General features: G+C 39.6%; 1 non-coding gene across 1 annotated transcript; it reads left to right on the top strand.

Moving 5' to 3' along the window:
- Positions 1 to 8,626: 8,626 nt before the first annotated feature.
- Positions 8,627 to 8,732, top strand: LOC138890943 (small nucleolar RNA R71). Its single transcript, XR_011407305.1, has one exon. It is a non-coding gene; the product is annotated as a small nucleolar RNA R71 (small nucleolar RNA).
- The last annotated feature ends 5,116 nt before the right edge of the window (positions 8,733 to 13,848 follow it).

Below are 13,848 nucleotides of genomic sequence, written 5' to 3'. Positions count from 1 at the left end.
AGAGAGTTTTTGTGTGAGAGAGAGTTTTTGAACCAATGTGTTCGTGTCCTTGTGCTAATGAAAGAGTAAGGTACTTATGGTTTGAAAACACGTAGAAAATAAGGCAAGAATCATAGTTTAGCAGTAATTATTAACTATGTACTAATTAGAAGCAAATCAGTATAAGTACTTCCTTTAATTAAGGAGTTAAATTTAAACGGTAGCATGCATTTACTAAATAAGGAAGGAAATCACATAAGGTTGAATATAACAAATAAGAAAATATTTTCAGCATAGTACAAGTACACAACATGTAATAGAGACTAGGTTCAGCAGATTCTAATCAAGGAAAATACTTAAGAATCACTTGACAGCATGCTCGACCATAGATTAAGGTAATAAAATATCTTAAAAGATAAAATCAGTCGAAAACATCACAAGAAATCAGCAAAAGATCAGTAGCAAATAGTATTAATTTAGGAGAAATTGACATAGATTTATGAGAACAAGCGGAATAAACACATAATAGGCAAGAATCAGAAACCCTAATAAGCCAAATAAGATAAAATCACACAAAATTAGGGATTCACATAGAGCACAACATGAATTAAAAGAATAAACATGACATAGGTGGAGGAAGCAAAAGTCAGAGACACTGAGGAAAAAAATAGGGTAAAACCACAGAGAATCATAAGGCTCATGAGAAACAAGCACATATACAGATTAAGAAAACATATTATCACAAAACAAACTCAGAATCAACGATTAAAACCAAGAAACTTAGGGTTTTCAACATAATAACTCAGATAAAAAGAGAAAACTCAAATAAAAGTTTAAACATAGTGAAAATCATAGATTAATACTAAAATCAGAAGGAAAAACCATTTTGAAAAAGGGTTAAGAAACCCTGGATTGAAGATGAAGAGTCATTTTAGAAAAATCGGAAAATCTTTAAGGAATACAGCAAAATAACTCGGAATATACCTAGATCTATTACAGATATAAGAAATCAAGAGCTAATAGTTAGGGTTTCAGAGAGATAACCCAAAGAGAAAGAGAATCGGCCTAGAAAGCTCCGGTTCTAGACGGAGATGGCAGAATCTTACTCTGACAGTCCAAGATTGGCCTGAGAATGACATGAAAAACCATAGGGTGAGTTGAACTGCCTATGGTTCCTTTGAGGACATCAAGGCAGCAGTAACTCGGCGTAGGAAGGAGCCTTGGGGGCTGGGATGGTGGTGAGACCACCATAGTTACCGGCAAGTCAACGGCCGGTGAGAGCTTTAGGTTTTAGCAGAGAGAATTTGAGAAGTGAGGGGAGAGTGTAATGATAGAGTGAAAGAGAGAAATGAGGGGGAAGGGGGGTAGTCTCTAGGGTTAATTAAGGAAAGGAGAGATCTGGACCGTTGATTAAAATTGATTAACGGTCCAGATTAGACAAGGGATTAGGTCGGGTAGGATAAGGTATTGGGCCTGGTGGTATTTGGGTCGTTTTAATTGGGTTGGGGTCTAATTTAATTAGGCTATCATTGAAATTAAAGTGGCTATTTGTTAAATACCCAATGTAATTAGTTAAAACAATTTACAAAAAATAGTTATTAATTATAAAAATGAATTTCATCCGTAGAAAATAATTTAAAAATGTTTATTTTGTATTTAAAAAATACACATGATTAATTTATGGATGAAAATAGTACAAAATCATATGATTGGGCTATAATTGCAAAGTTATTGCAATTATTGCCAAAAGGTGCCAATTTGGCTAATTATGAAATAATTTGGTCTTAATAGGACCAAAATAATACATTACATCAAGAAATGCTTTTGAAATCATTTGTGAGGTAATTTTGTAATTATTTCTTGGAAATAAAATACTGGATAAATTAATAAAAATATAGAAAAATTGTGAAAAAATATCAATTGCTAATCAATATATGATTTTGAAGACATATATGCAATTTGAAATATTTTTTGGGCAAAAATTGGGTATCAACAGCTATGAGTGTTTGAGTTGTGTGGTATATCATGTGATCTCAATCTTGAATTGTGGTTATGGTTTAACACAGTGTGTTTAGATTTATTCAATGTGTAGATGTGAGATTTTGATCTTATAGATAATTTCGGAAGTGGAAATTTGGTTCTAAGGTTTATGGGCTAGGTTACATTGCGCTATCGGACCTATATGAGATAGGGTGACATGGGATAACCCCCAGGGTATATGCATGGTAAAGTTACATAGCGATTTGATGGTTTTCAGAACAACTCTGGGCACGTTCGAGGACGAACGTATGTTTAAGTGGGAGAGAATGTAATGACCCGACCGGTCGTTTTGAACATTCTCACTTTGCTCACCAGTTCACAGGAATGACTATCCCCTTATGGTGTATTATGACTTATGTAAATCATCGATTTTGATTTTCAGGGTAATCGGAATGAATTTGGAAGAACAGTTCTCAGTTTGAAGCTTAAAATTTGAAAGGTTTGACCAAGTTTTGACTTGTTAGTATATTATCTATGATTGGAATTTTTATGATTTGGTTGGCCTCGTTAGGTTATTTGAGACTTAGAAGCGTGATCGAAATGTATTTTGGAGGTCCGTGGAAGGTTTAGGCTTGAATTGGCGAAATTGGGATTTTGGCATTTTCCGGTTTATATGTGAGATTTTGAGATAGGGTTCGGAATGGAATTCCAAAAGTTGGAGTAGGTCCGTTGTGTCATTTGTGACGGGTGTGCAAAATTTCAGGTTATTCGGACAAGGTTTGATAGTCTTTTTGATCGAAAGAGGAATTTTGAAGTTTTTGGAATTTTTAGACTTGAATCCGATGCAAATTTGGTGTTTTAATATTTTTTTCAGCATTCTGAAGGTTGGAACAAGTTTGAATGATGTTATGGGATATGTTGGCATATTTGGTTGAGGTCTCGAGGGTCTCGGGTGTGTTTCGGGTGGTTAACGGATCAATTTTTGGACTTTGGACTTGGCAGTTTTGCTGGTTTTTGTTGCAGATGGTTTGTTCTTCGCGTTTGCGGTCATGGACTTGCGTTCCCAAAGGGTTCTCTCTGAGGCGGTGAATTCTGTTCTTTGCGTTTGCGCTTTGGGTGTCGCGTTCTCTATGTATTGATCCTGTGTTCTTCGCGTTCACATTTTTGATGTCGCGTTCGCGTAGTTACGTCTCCAGTAGGTATCACGTTCGCGAGGCTTGTGCCACGAACACATAGAGCATTTTTTGGAGCCGATATTTTTCATAGCAGATGCGATGATCGTCTCGCGTTCGTGAAAGAGGAAGCCTGGGCAGCTTTATAAAGTATTCAATTTCGAGGATTTTGGCCATTTTTGCATTTTTGGAGCTATGGAGCTCGGGAGAAGATGATTTTGGAGGAGATTTTTAGAGGATTGATTGGAGTAAGTGTTCTTCACCCAAATTTGGTTAAATACCATGAATTTGTCTTAATTTTTATCGTTTAGGTTGGGAATTTAAAATGAAAATTAGAAGAAAAATTGGAGAGAATTGGGGATTTGTGGGGCCATTTGAGGTCTGATTTTGATGTTCTTGGTATGTATAGACTCGTGGGAGGATGAGGATTCTATTGATATGATTTTTATCGCATTCTGAGACGTGGGCCTAAGGGACCAGGTTTGGCCAATTTCGAGATTGGTGTTGTAATTTGATTTCATTCGAGTGGGCTTTGTTCCCTCAGCATATTTTGATGGTTGTGTACTGATTTTGGTTAGATTTAGAGCATCCGAAGGATGCTACGAGAGGCAAAGCCATCGCGGGCTAGAGGTAAGTAATGTTTGTGAATGTTTGTCCTGAGGGTATGGAACCCCGGATTTTACATCGTTGTGCTACTTTGAGGTGGCGCACACGCTAGATGACGAGCGTAGTGTCGTGCACCATTGGGGATTGTGAATTAGTCCATACCATATGATTGTTAAACTACGTATTTGATTGAAAACTCTTTGATATCATTGTGTTTTGGAAAGTATTATAATGTTTTGGGCTGAATGCAATATTTGGGCCTCGTGCCAACTGTTTTGGACCCTTAAGGGATTTTTACTACTATTCCTCACTTTTTGACTTCATATTTATACTCAGTCATGCTATTTTTTACTGTTTTCATAACTCAGCCATTTTACTCCGTTTGATGTTTTAAATGATATTTTTTGGGCTGAGCATCATGTTTTACTGTTGCCCGAGTGGCATGAGAGATTTCTGACTGAGTGAGGCTGAGGGCCTGTGTTGTGAGGATATTATGGGATTGGGTTGCGCGCCGTAGTAGTGTGGTACTGATTTATGATTATGAGGCTGAGGACCTGATTTTTTACACCGCGACATGGCTTGTTATTGTGCTTGGGCCATAAGGGGCCCCGCCCGGAGTCTGTACACCCCCAGTCAGTGCGGGTACCCTGAGTGAATGATATATTGATTATGCTACGAGATGGCTTGTTATTGCGCTTGGGCCGTAAGGGGCTCCTCCCAGAGTCTTTATACCCCCAGTGAGCGCGGGTACCCAGTGTGAGTGATGTGTTGTAGCCCGAGGGGCTGTTGTTGTTTCATATTGAAGCCCAATGGGCTGTTCTTGATCCATGCTGCCCGAGGGGCGGTCCTTCATTCATGTTATGCCCGAGGGGCTGGTTCTGTTGATATTATGCTGAATGGGCGATTTATGGTACATGTTTTGCCCGAGAGGCTGTTTACGTTTCTATCATTTTTACTCACTATTTTTATCACTCGTTTGAAACTATTGAAAGTTGTTTTAAAACGTTTTACCGAAACTGACCATGATTTACAAAGTAAATAATTTCTGTACCATTTTCGAAATGTACTGCATTTGTTGTAGCGTTATGACATGGCTTACGTGTTTTCTTATCGCTCAGCTTTCATTTACTTTTATTACTTACTTAGTTGGCGTACTCACATTACTCCCCGCACCTTGTGTACAGATTCAGGTAGTTCTGAACCTGGTAATGGGTGTTGATTGCTTAGTGGCAGAGTCATTGGAGTTAGCAAGGTTGATGTCCGACGTTTGCAGCACTACTTTTCTCCCTCTTGTCTTCCTTAGACTGTATTTAGTACATTTTTAGACTCCTTGTTGCATTCAGACCTTAGTAGATGCTCGTCACTTGTGATACTACGATGTCGGCTTGTGTATTTATTCTGCACTGATCATTTTAACATACATTATGAGATATCTGATTAATTAAAGGGTTAAAAACGATTGTTATTAATTAAATGGTTAATTCGGGAGTTGTGTTGGTTGTCCTAGTTTCACGACAGGCGCCATCACGACTGGGTCGGTTTTAGGGCCGCGATAATATATTTAGGAATACTGACTAACCCTCCTAAGCACTTTAATACACTACACTCAAAAATCGATCACGCATTCTTCTCAACCAATTCACCTTGCCACAAATCATAAACAACATAGCCTTTTTTCAAGTAAAAACTTCTATATCCCCACTAGCACGAATTAGGAAGAGGAGGTGTTTTTTTTTTATTTGTGAATACCAACATTATTTGTATTTATTTTCTTGTATTTTTTTCCTCCCCCCCCCCCTTTTTTTTCCTACACACTCTCGTTATTAAAGTTTATTGGCTAATAGCCTTTTTATAACTTTAGTGCACCTTATGGGTGCTTTCATGGTTCCACTCAAAAGCTACTCCCCAATATCTCACCTTACTCTTTTAGAGACTAAGTGCCTTCGGAGGTTAAGGTTCAACAAGATTAAGCTAAGAACAAAATTAGGGATATGGCTGGTAATGTGGGTGCCAATAAAAAGGTCTACATACTCAAAGGGGCTAACAGTGGGAAAAATTTATTTGTAAGTGAAAAACACATCTATGATCAAGCAAAGAAATGCCTATGTCATCTCCTTGACTAACACCACTCAATGATTTCACTTCAATTAACACACAGGGCAAGTTCTATACTACACAGATATCACAGCATATCACGAATCCTCACACGCACATTACAAATGACTCAATCAAAATTATTATGTTCAACTCGCAAGTCAACCAAGCACATATATTTGAGAATTTTAAGCAATAATGTACTAGATGACATACAAGTCAGGCAACTGAGAAAAGGCGTCACAGAATAGGCTATTTCTTTCACTTAGGCATCACAATTCAATTCAAATACAATAGGAAAATAGAGAGCATGTCATAGCCTAATGTGTCAGCACCAATTATGTTAATAGGTATCTAGAGCAAGTAAGTTTTCTTCCTACCCTACTCATAAAAAATATAAAACCAAATACCCAGTTCAAGCTACACCCTTGGAAAAGAAGCGGTGCCCAAAGAAAAACCAAGGGATATTACCTAACTATCCTAATAAATAAACAAAAATCTTTTTGGTATTTTTAATCGGACCTTAATCCCTCAAAAAAGTTGTCCAAGAGATCCATCGTCGGGAAAAGTCCAAGCTTTTTCTATTTTTTTCTTCTTATTTTTCTATATTTTCATTTTTTTAAAGCAATAATTGTCTACTACTCTAAACTAGACTACTACTAACTACAGATTATATAAAAAATGAGATTTTTTTTATACAATTACACTCATAAAGTAATTTTTCTACCCCACAGTTATTTCATATATTATCCTCGATGCATGGATCATAGTGAAAAATATTAAAACAAGGATGAAAAATACTCCCTGAGACCCTCTAGGGCTTAGCTAGCAACATGATTGTCAATATTAAGGGTCGAGACGACCCCACACTTAAGCTCAAACATGCTCCTCAGCTTCAACTTCGGGTACTCAGACTTTCCCGAATATACAAAATAAAAACAAAACAAAACAAAATGTGACACTATAAAAATAAAATACATATAAATTATTGGTTGGGTTTCCTCCCAACAAGCACTTAATTTAATGTTGCGCCATGACTCTGCTACTCTGCCCAGGCTGGGCGCTTTCGTTTCTTCCTTCTCCCATGAAGTCTTTGCACACTCTAGGAAGATCTCCTCTTTTATTTTTGTCTCTTTTCTCAATCATCTTTACTCATTCATCTTGCAACACCATTTTCTCTAACTCAGTTTTCCCCTCTGGATTACTACAGTTCACATAAGAACTCTGCGGTATCCCCTTCGACTCCACCACATTAGTCATGCACAAGTCCTCATATTGTTTAGGGAGCTATGTGCCTTATACACATTAAAAGTTATTTCCTCATCATCAACTCTCATCTTCAACTTTCTTTCCCTTACATCAATAATCAATCCACCAGTAGCTAAGAACGATTGCCCCAGAATAATGGGCACTTCCTTATCTTCCTCGTGATCAATAAAAAAAAAGTAGTAGGAAGAATAAACTTTTTCAATCAAACTAGCACATCCTCAATAATTCCTTATGGCATCACTAGTGACCTATCTGTCAACTATAAGGTGATTGTAGTAGGTATAAGGACCCCCAATCCTAGTTGCTTGAACAAAGATGACAACATCAAATTTATACTAACCACTAAAACACACAGGGCTCTACCAACTTCTTGTTTCCCAATAGATAAGGGAATTGTGACACTCCCAGGTTCCTTCAACTTTTGAGGAAGTTTACTCTAAACTCTAGCGAACTGTTTAGTAAGTGCAATTGTTTCAAACTTTATATGTCTTACCTTGTTTGCCACAATATCTTTGAGATACTTTGCATACTTAGGCACTTCCGGTAGAATTTCCACTAGAGGAAAATTCACACGCACTTGGCTCAGAATATCTAAGAAATTTTTGTACTTAGCATCGTCTTTGTTTCTGCAGTCTTTATGGAAACGGAGGTGGTGGCCTTGTAATTACTGGCTCTGATCTTTCGCTCTCTTTCTCTGTCTCTTCAAATGGCTTAGGAACCAATTCGCCTTCAGGACTAGCCATATACTTCTTCTTCATTTTTTTTGAACTTCTTCTAATACTCTTCCATTTCTTAAGGTAACCGCATTTACTTGAGCTTTAGGATTAGGCTCATTATCACTAGGAAAGGTCCTAGTTAGTCGAGTATGCTGGGAACTAGCAAATATCCCCATTTATCGCTTTATATTTCGAATGGCTGCTAAGTGGGCTGCCGCTTGGGCCTGTTGGTCAGCCATCAATTACTTTAGCATCTCCTCGATATAGCTTATTGAGTTTGTTGGTTTCTCAGCTTGTGGTGGTAAATATTATTTTTGAGGAGCTTGTGGCATGTACTGATTCTATGTACCTTGATTTCCACCCCAAGAAAAATTTAGGTGGTTCCTCCAGTTTGGATTGTAGGTTTGCCCACACTGATTTATCTAGCCTTGATTTGCATTACCCATAAAACATACAGACTCTGAATTTGATAGGCATAGATCGCTCGTATAACCCTCTCCACATACTTCACAAAATACATAAACCTGCTGCACTCGCTAAGCTTGCTGCTTATTGATAACTAGTGTCATCTTATTGAGTTGGTTGGCCAATGTGGCAGCCTGCACTAATTATGAAGAAACAACATCTAACTCGAGGACCCCTACAGATTTTTGAACTATGTGCCTGCCCATCTCTTCTTAGCAGTAAGTATTACTTTTGGAGAATTTGTTCTATAATGCATAAATCTCATAGAAACCTTTCTCCATCATTTAAATTTTGGTCTCTGGATGTCGCCCTTCTATGAAGGTATGAGCCAACACTTTATTGGTTTGGTTGTGGTGAGGACAATCTCGAAGCATCCCCTTGAACCTCTTCCAAGTTGAATAAAAAGACTCGCCTGACTTCTATTTAAAAATGATATCTCACTTCTGATCTTTGTAGTTTTGCTTAAGGGGAAGAACCGTGCCAAAAAGTTTTGTAACGACCCGACCGGTTATTTTGAGAGTATTAGCCCTGATCCCCTATTTATTTCTCCTTTTATTTCATTTTTATGGTTACATGACTTGCGGGGGTGCTTGATGTCAGGTTCGGGAGAGTTTCAGAGTGAAATGGGACACATAGTCCCTAAAAATGGAAGTTTAAGACGTAGCAGTTGACCGTTGTTTGACTTGTATGAAGACAACTCCAAAATAGAGTTTTGATGGTTCCAATATCTCCATATGGTGATTTTGTTCTTAGGAGCGTGTCCATACACTGATTTGGATGTATGTAGGTCATTTCGGTGTGAGTTGGCGAAAGTTGGAAAATTGGTGGAATTATGGGAAGTTTGGCAGGGAGTGAACTTTTTGATATCGGGGTCGAATTCCGATTTCGAAAAGTTGAATAGGTCAGTAATGTCAATTTGGTATCAATTAGAGTCGTTTTGGTTTGAATCGTGGTCGATTCCGGAATTTGGAAGTTCATAGTTGCTAAGCTTGAATTTGGATTGTGATTCATGAATTTATGTTGTTTGATGTGGTTTTCGGCCTCTAATAGGTCTGTTAGTGTTTTAGAATTATTTGGTATACTCGGACGTGGTCCTAGGGGGCCGAGGTGTAATTCGAATTTATATCGGATCAATTTTTGGACTTGTGCCTTTTCTAAAAATTCCAACTTCTGGTGTCATCGCACTTACGCAGGAAATGACCGCATATGCAAACTCACGTATACGTGTGGGGGAATGCAGAGGCGAAGAAGGCAGACCATGTAAAGGCTTGCATGTGCGAAAAAAGGTTCCGCAGAAGCGGCTTCGCTTCTGCAATAGGTAGGATCACAGGTGCGTACCTGAGCGAGATGCGACGTGCGAGCCGCAGGTTCGCATGCGCGGGTGCGTGTGTTTTTCCGTAGAAGCGTATCCTTTGGACTTAATGAAGTCCGCACCTAAGATGGTTTTTTCGCAGGTCCGGAATCGCAGATGTGGCTAAGGCTTCGTATAAGCGATTCTTCTAGGCAGAATAGGGGATTTTTTGAGGGTTTTCTTCATTTTCATTTTTGAGACTTTGAGAGCTTGGATTGAGGCAAGATTATGAGGGATTTTTAGGGGAAGTGTTAGGGTAACAGTTCTTGACTCGTTTTTGACTAATTCCCATAAATCTACTCTTAATTACATCATTTAATTAGTGTTTTTGAGTTTAATATGTGGGAAAAAAGTTTAGAAGTTCTTAGAGCAAGTTTTTGGGTTTTGAAAGGCGAAATGGGATCGGATTTGAATAATTCTTGTATAATTGGACTCGATATCGAATGAGTGTTCGATTTTTGTAGTTTTGGTCGGGTTATGAGACGCAGGCCCGGGTTAACTGTTTGGGGAGATATTCCAATTCTTTGCTAACATCATGATTTCATTATTTAAACTAGTTTCCTATAGTTATATTTATAGTATAAAATTGTTTTCGCTCGATTCGAACCATTCGGAGTTGGAAAAAAAAGGGAAAGGCCTTTTAATTGATTGATTGAGTGTGGTTTAAGGTAAGTGACTTGTCTAACCTTGTGTGGGGGAAATTTCCCTTAGGATTTGGTATTGTTGTGATAATTTGGGATATGTTAAGGCCCTGTACGCAAGGTGACTAGTCCGTACACGGGTTAAATACTGAAATTCTGGTTTTAGCTAAGTAGTTTCCTTTTTATGCCTTAATTGAGTTACTTTGGCATGTTATAGTCATCATGTTTAGCCTAATTTTACATGTCTACTTGGTTTATCTCGTATTTGCAACTTGTATTACATGTTTAGTTGATCTACCTGTTTTCTTGATTTCGTATTCATTACTTAACTATGGAATTCTTTACTAGAAATTGCTATCCTTGAAATATCTTGATGTTGAGATGCAAAGGCCATGGTTTCTGTTGAGGCAAAGTGTAAGTTGTGAAATTTCATTTTATTTAGTTGTTATCTTTTGTTTTTTTGTTATTGTTGAGGTGATTGTTTTGTTATATTGCACAAGGTTTCTTCCGTGATGTTGTTATTATTGCACAAGGTTTCTGTCGTGCGGTTGTTATTGTTGCATGAAGTTTTTGCCGTACCATTGTGATTATTGATAAGCATGCGGTGGTATAAGGTCTGGGTGTTGAAATGCATGTGGTGAGATAATGTGGGCTTGATACGCATGGCTAGTAGGGGAACTACTAAGAGTCACGCGGTATGATAAGGTGGGCTAAAACGCGGGATGCTATTGTGGAAAAATGATTTTTCAAAATAAAAAATAAAGGCTCCCGCGCTGATATAAGGAAAGAATGTGAGCTATTTTATGATTTAGGACTACAAGGTGGTACCTTGGCAGTGCCCCTGTGGATCTTCTCTATTTGATGTATTGTTTGGTTGTTGTTTCCTTATCGTGTAAGTTTCTTGTTTCCTTTCATGTTGTATTTGCTTCCTTTGATTTCGTGTTCTTACCTTCCGTAAATTCTTATTTATTTCACTTCCCCGTCATTTTATTATATCATTATATCTTCTACCTTGCTTCTTATTATCTCCAGTAAGTTCTTGACCTGACCTCGTCACTACTCTACCAAGGTTAGGCTTGGCACTTACTGGGTACCATTGTGGTGTACTCATACTACGCTTCTGCACATGTTTTGTGCAGATCCAGGTGCATCCTATCACCCTCGGTGTCAGCATGTCAGTGGTTCTCTTATTGGAGACTTCAAGGTACACACGGATCAGTACAGAGTCTCACGGACAGCAGCAGCAGGTTTAGTAGAGTCTCACGGATCGGTACAGAGACATTTGTACTTACCTTCGGGAGGATATGGAACTATTAGGAAAAGTTTCACTTCATTGATTCCTTATCGTGTGAAATTTTGACTTCTGATTCTAAACTTCTGTCTTTATTCTCTCACAGATGGTGAGGACACATACAGCGGGATCAGATGACCAAACGCACACGCCCCTACTAGAGCCGTGAGAGCTCGGGGCCGGGGTAGAGGCTGAGGACATCCACGTGGTGCAGCCAGAGCACCCGTACGAGCTTATACAAAGGAGTCACCAGTATCTCTAGTTGGAGCGCAGGCACCTGAGATGCCTGTTACTGCACCAGTACTCTAGGAGACTCTAGCCTAGTTTTTGAGCATGTTCGGCACTTTAGCTCAAGCAGGGTTGATCCGACTTGCTCCTGCCACATCTCAAGCCCGGGGAGGAGCATAGACTCCCGCCTATCGTACCCTAGAGTAGCAGGTTCAGGTCGACCAGGTACTAGAAGTCATACCAGTACAGTCGGTAGCCCCAGTCTAGCCCGAGGTTAGGACAGCAGTTTCTGAGGTGGAGCAGCTCAGGCTCAAGAGGTACAAAAAGTACCACCCTCCTACTTTTAGTGGCTTGGCATCTGAGTATGCCCAACGTTTCTTGAGGAGTGCCACTGTATCCTCCATACTATGCGTATTGCAGAGTCTAGTGGGGTCTCTTTCACTACATTCCAGCTTAAGGGAGCGACTTATCAGTGATGGTGAGCTTATAAGTTGGGTAGTCCGGTTGAGGCAGTTTCACTCACTTGGACTCAGTTCTCAAATATGTTATTGAGGGAGTATGTTCCCCAGAGTCTCAAAGATGCATGGAGCAAAGAGTTTGAGTAGTTGCGCCAGGGTTCTATTACCGTGTCGGAGTATGCGGTTCACTTTAGTGATTTGGCCAGGCATGCACCAGCCCTTGTTGCTACTGTTAGAGAGCGGGTCCATTGATTTATTGAGGGGATCAATCCCAATATCAGATTTAGCATGGGCCAAGAGTTGGATACTAGTAGGTAGTGGGGATTGCTAGGAGCTTGTAGGATATGCTGACCCGGGAGAGAAAGGAAAAGGAGGCCAAGAGGTCTCGAGAGTCTGGCACATATAGTAATACACGAGCCTCAGCTGCATCTCGTCATGGTAGATGCTATGTGAGTCTCCATGTTCATTCAGTAGTTCAAGCTTCAGTAGTATTCCGACCACTCCTAGACCTTAAGCTCCCTATTATGCACTGCCATTGTCTAGTGCACCTTCTGCACGGGGTGCTTTCAGCGGTCAGTCCAACCGATCAGGCCCCAACCAACCACAGCAACCACGTCCTCTGAGAGCTTATTTTGAGTATGGTGACACTCTTCATATGGTGAGGGATTGCCCCAGGCTTATGAGGGGTGCACCTCTACAAACTACTTAGGCTCTACGTGCTCCACCAGGCCCTCAAGCTATGGTTACTGCACTAGTCACCACTTCACCTGGACAACCAGCTCGAGGTAGAGGTCGAGCAGGTAGAGGTCGCCCTAGAGGAGGAGGCCAGGCTAGATATTATGCTTTTCCTGATAGGACGAAGGCAGTTGCATCCGACTCTATCATCACAGGTATTGTTCTAGTCTGTCATAGAGATGCATCGGTCTTATTTTATCCAGGCTCTGCCTATTCATATGTGTCATCTTATTTTTCTCCATATTTGGGGGTATCTTTTGATTCTTTGAGTTCTCTTGTCTATGTGTCTACAGTTGTGGGAGATTCTATTGTTGTTGACCGTGTGTATTGATCGTGTTTGGTTGGTCTTAGTGGTTTTGAGACCAGAGCCGATGTATTGTTGCTCAGTATGGTAGATTTTGATGTTATTTTGGGCAAGGACTGGTTGTCGCCATATCATGCTATTATTGATTTATCACACCAAGACCATGACGTTGGCTCCAGGATTACCACGGTTAGAATGGAGAGGTATCTTAGATTATGTTCCTAGCAAGGTTATTTCATTTCTAAAGTCTAACAGATGGTTGAGAAGGGGTGTGATGCGTATCAAGCATATGTGAGAGATGTCAATTTTGATACTCCTACCGTCGAGTCAGTTACAATAGTGAGGGATTATCCAGATGTATTCCCAGCAGATCTTTCGGGCATGCTGCCCGATAGGGATATCTACTTTGGTAATGATTTGTTACCAGGCACTCAGCCCATCTCTATTCCTCCATATTGTATGGCCCCACCAGAGTTGAAGGAGTTAAAGGAGCAGTTGCAGGAGTTGCTTGATAAGGGCTTCATTCAGCCTAGTGTGTCGCCTTGGCATGATATAATCT

This window comes from Nicotiana sylvestris, chromosome 4, assembly GCF_000393655.2.
Source record: "Nicotiana sylvestris chromosome 4, ASM39365v2, whole genome shotgun sequence".
NCBI classification, from domain to species: domain Eukaryota; kingdom Viridiplantae; phylum Streptophyta; class Magnoliopsida; order Solanales; family Solanaceae; genus Nicotiana; species Nicotiana sylvestris.
Note: the sequence above shows the minus strand (reverse complement) of the source record. Positions and strands in the feature narration are given on the sequence as shown.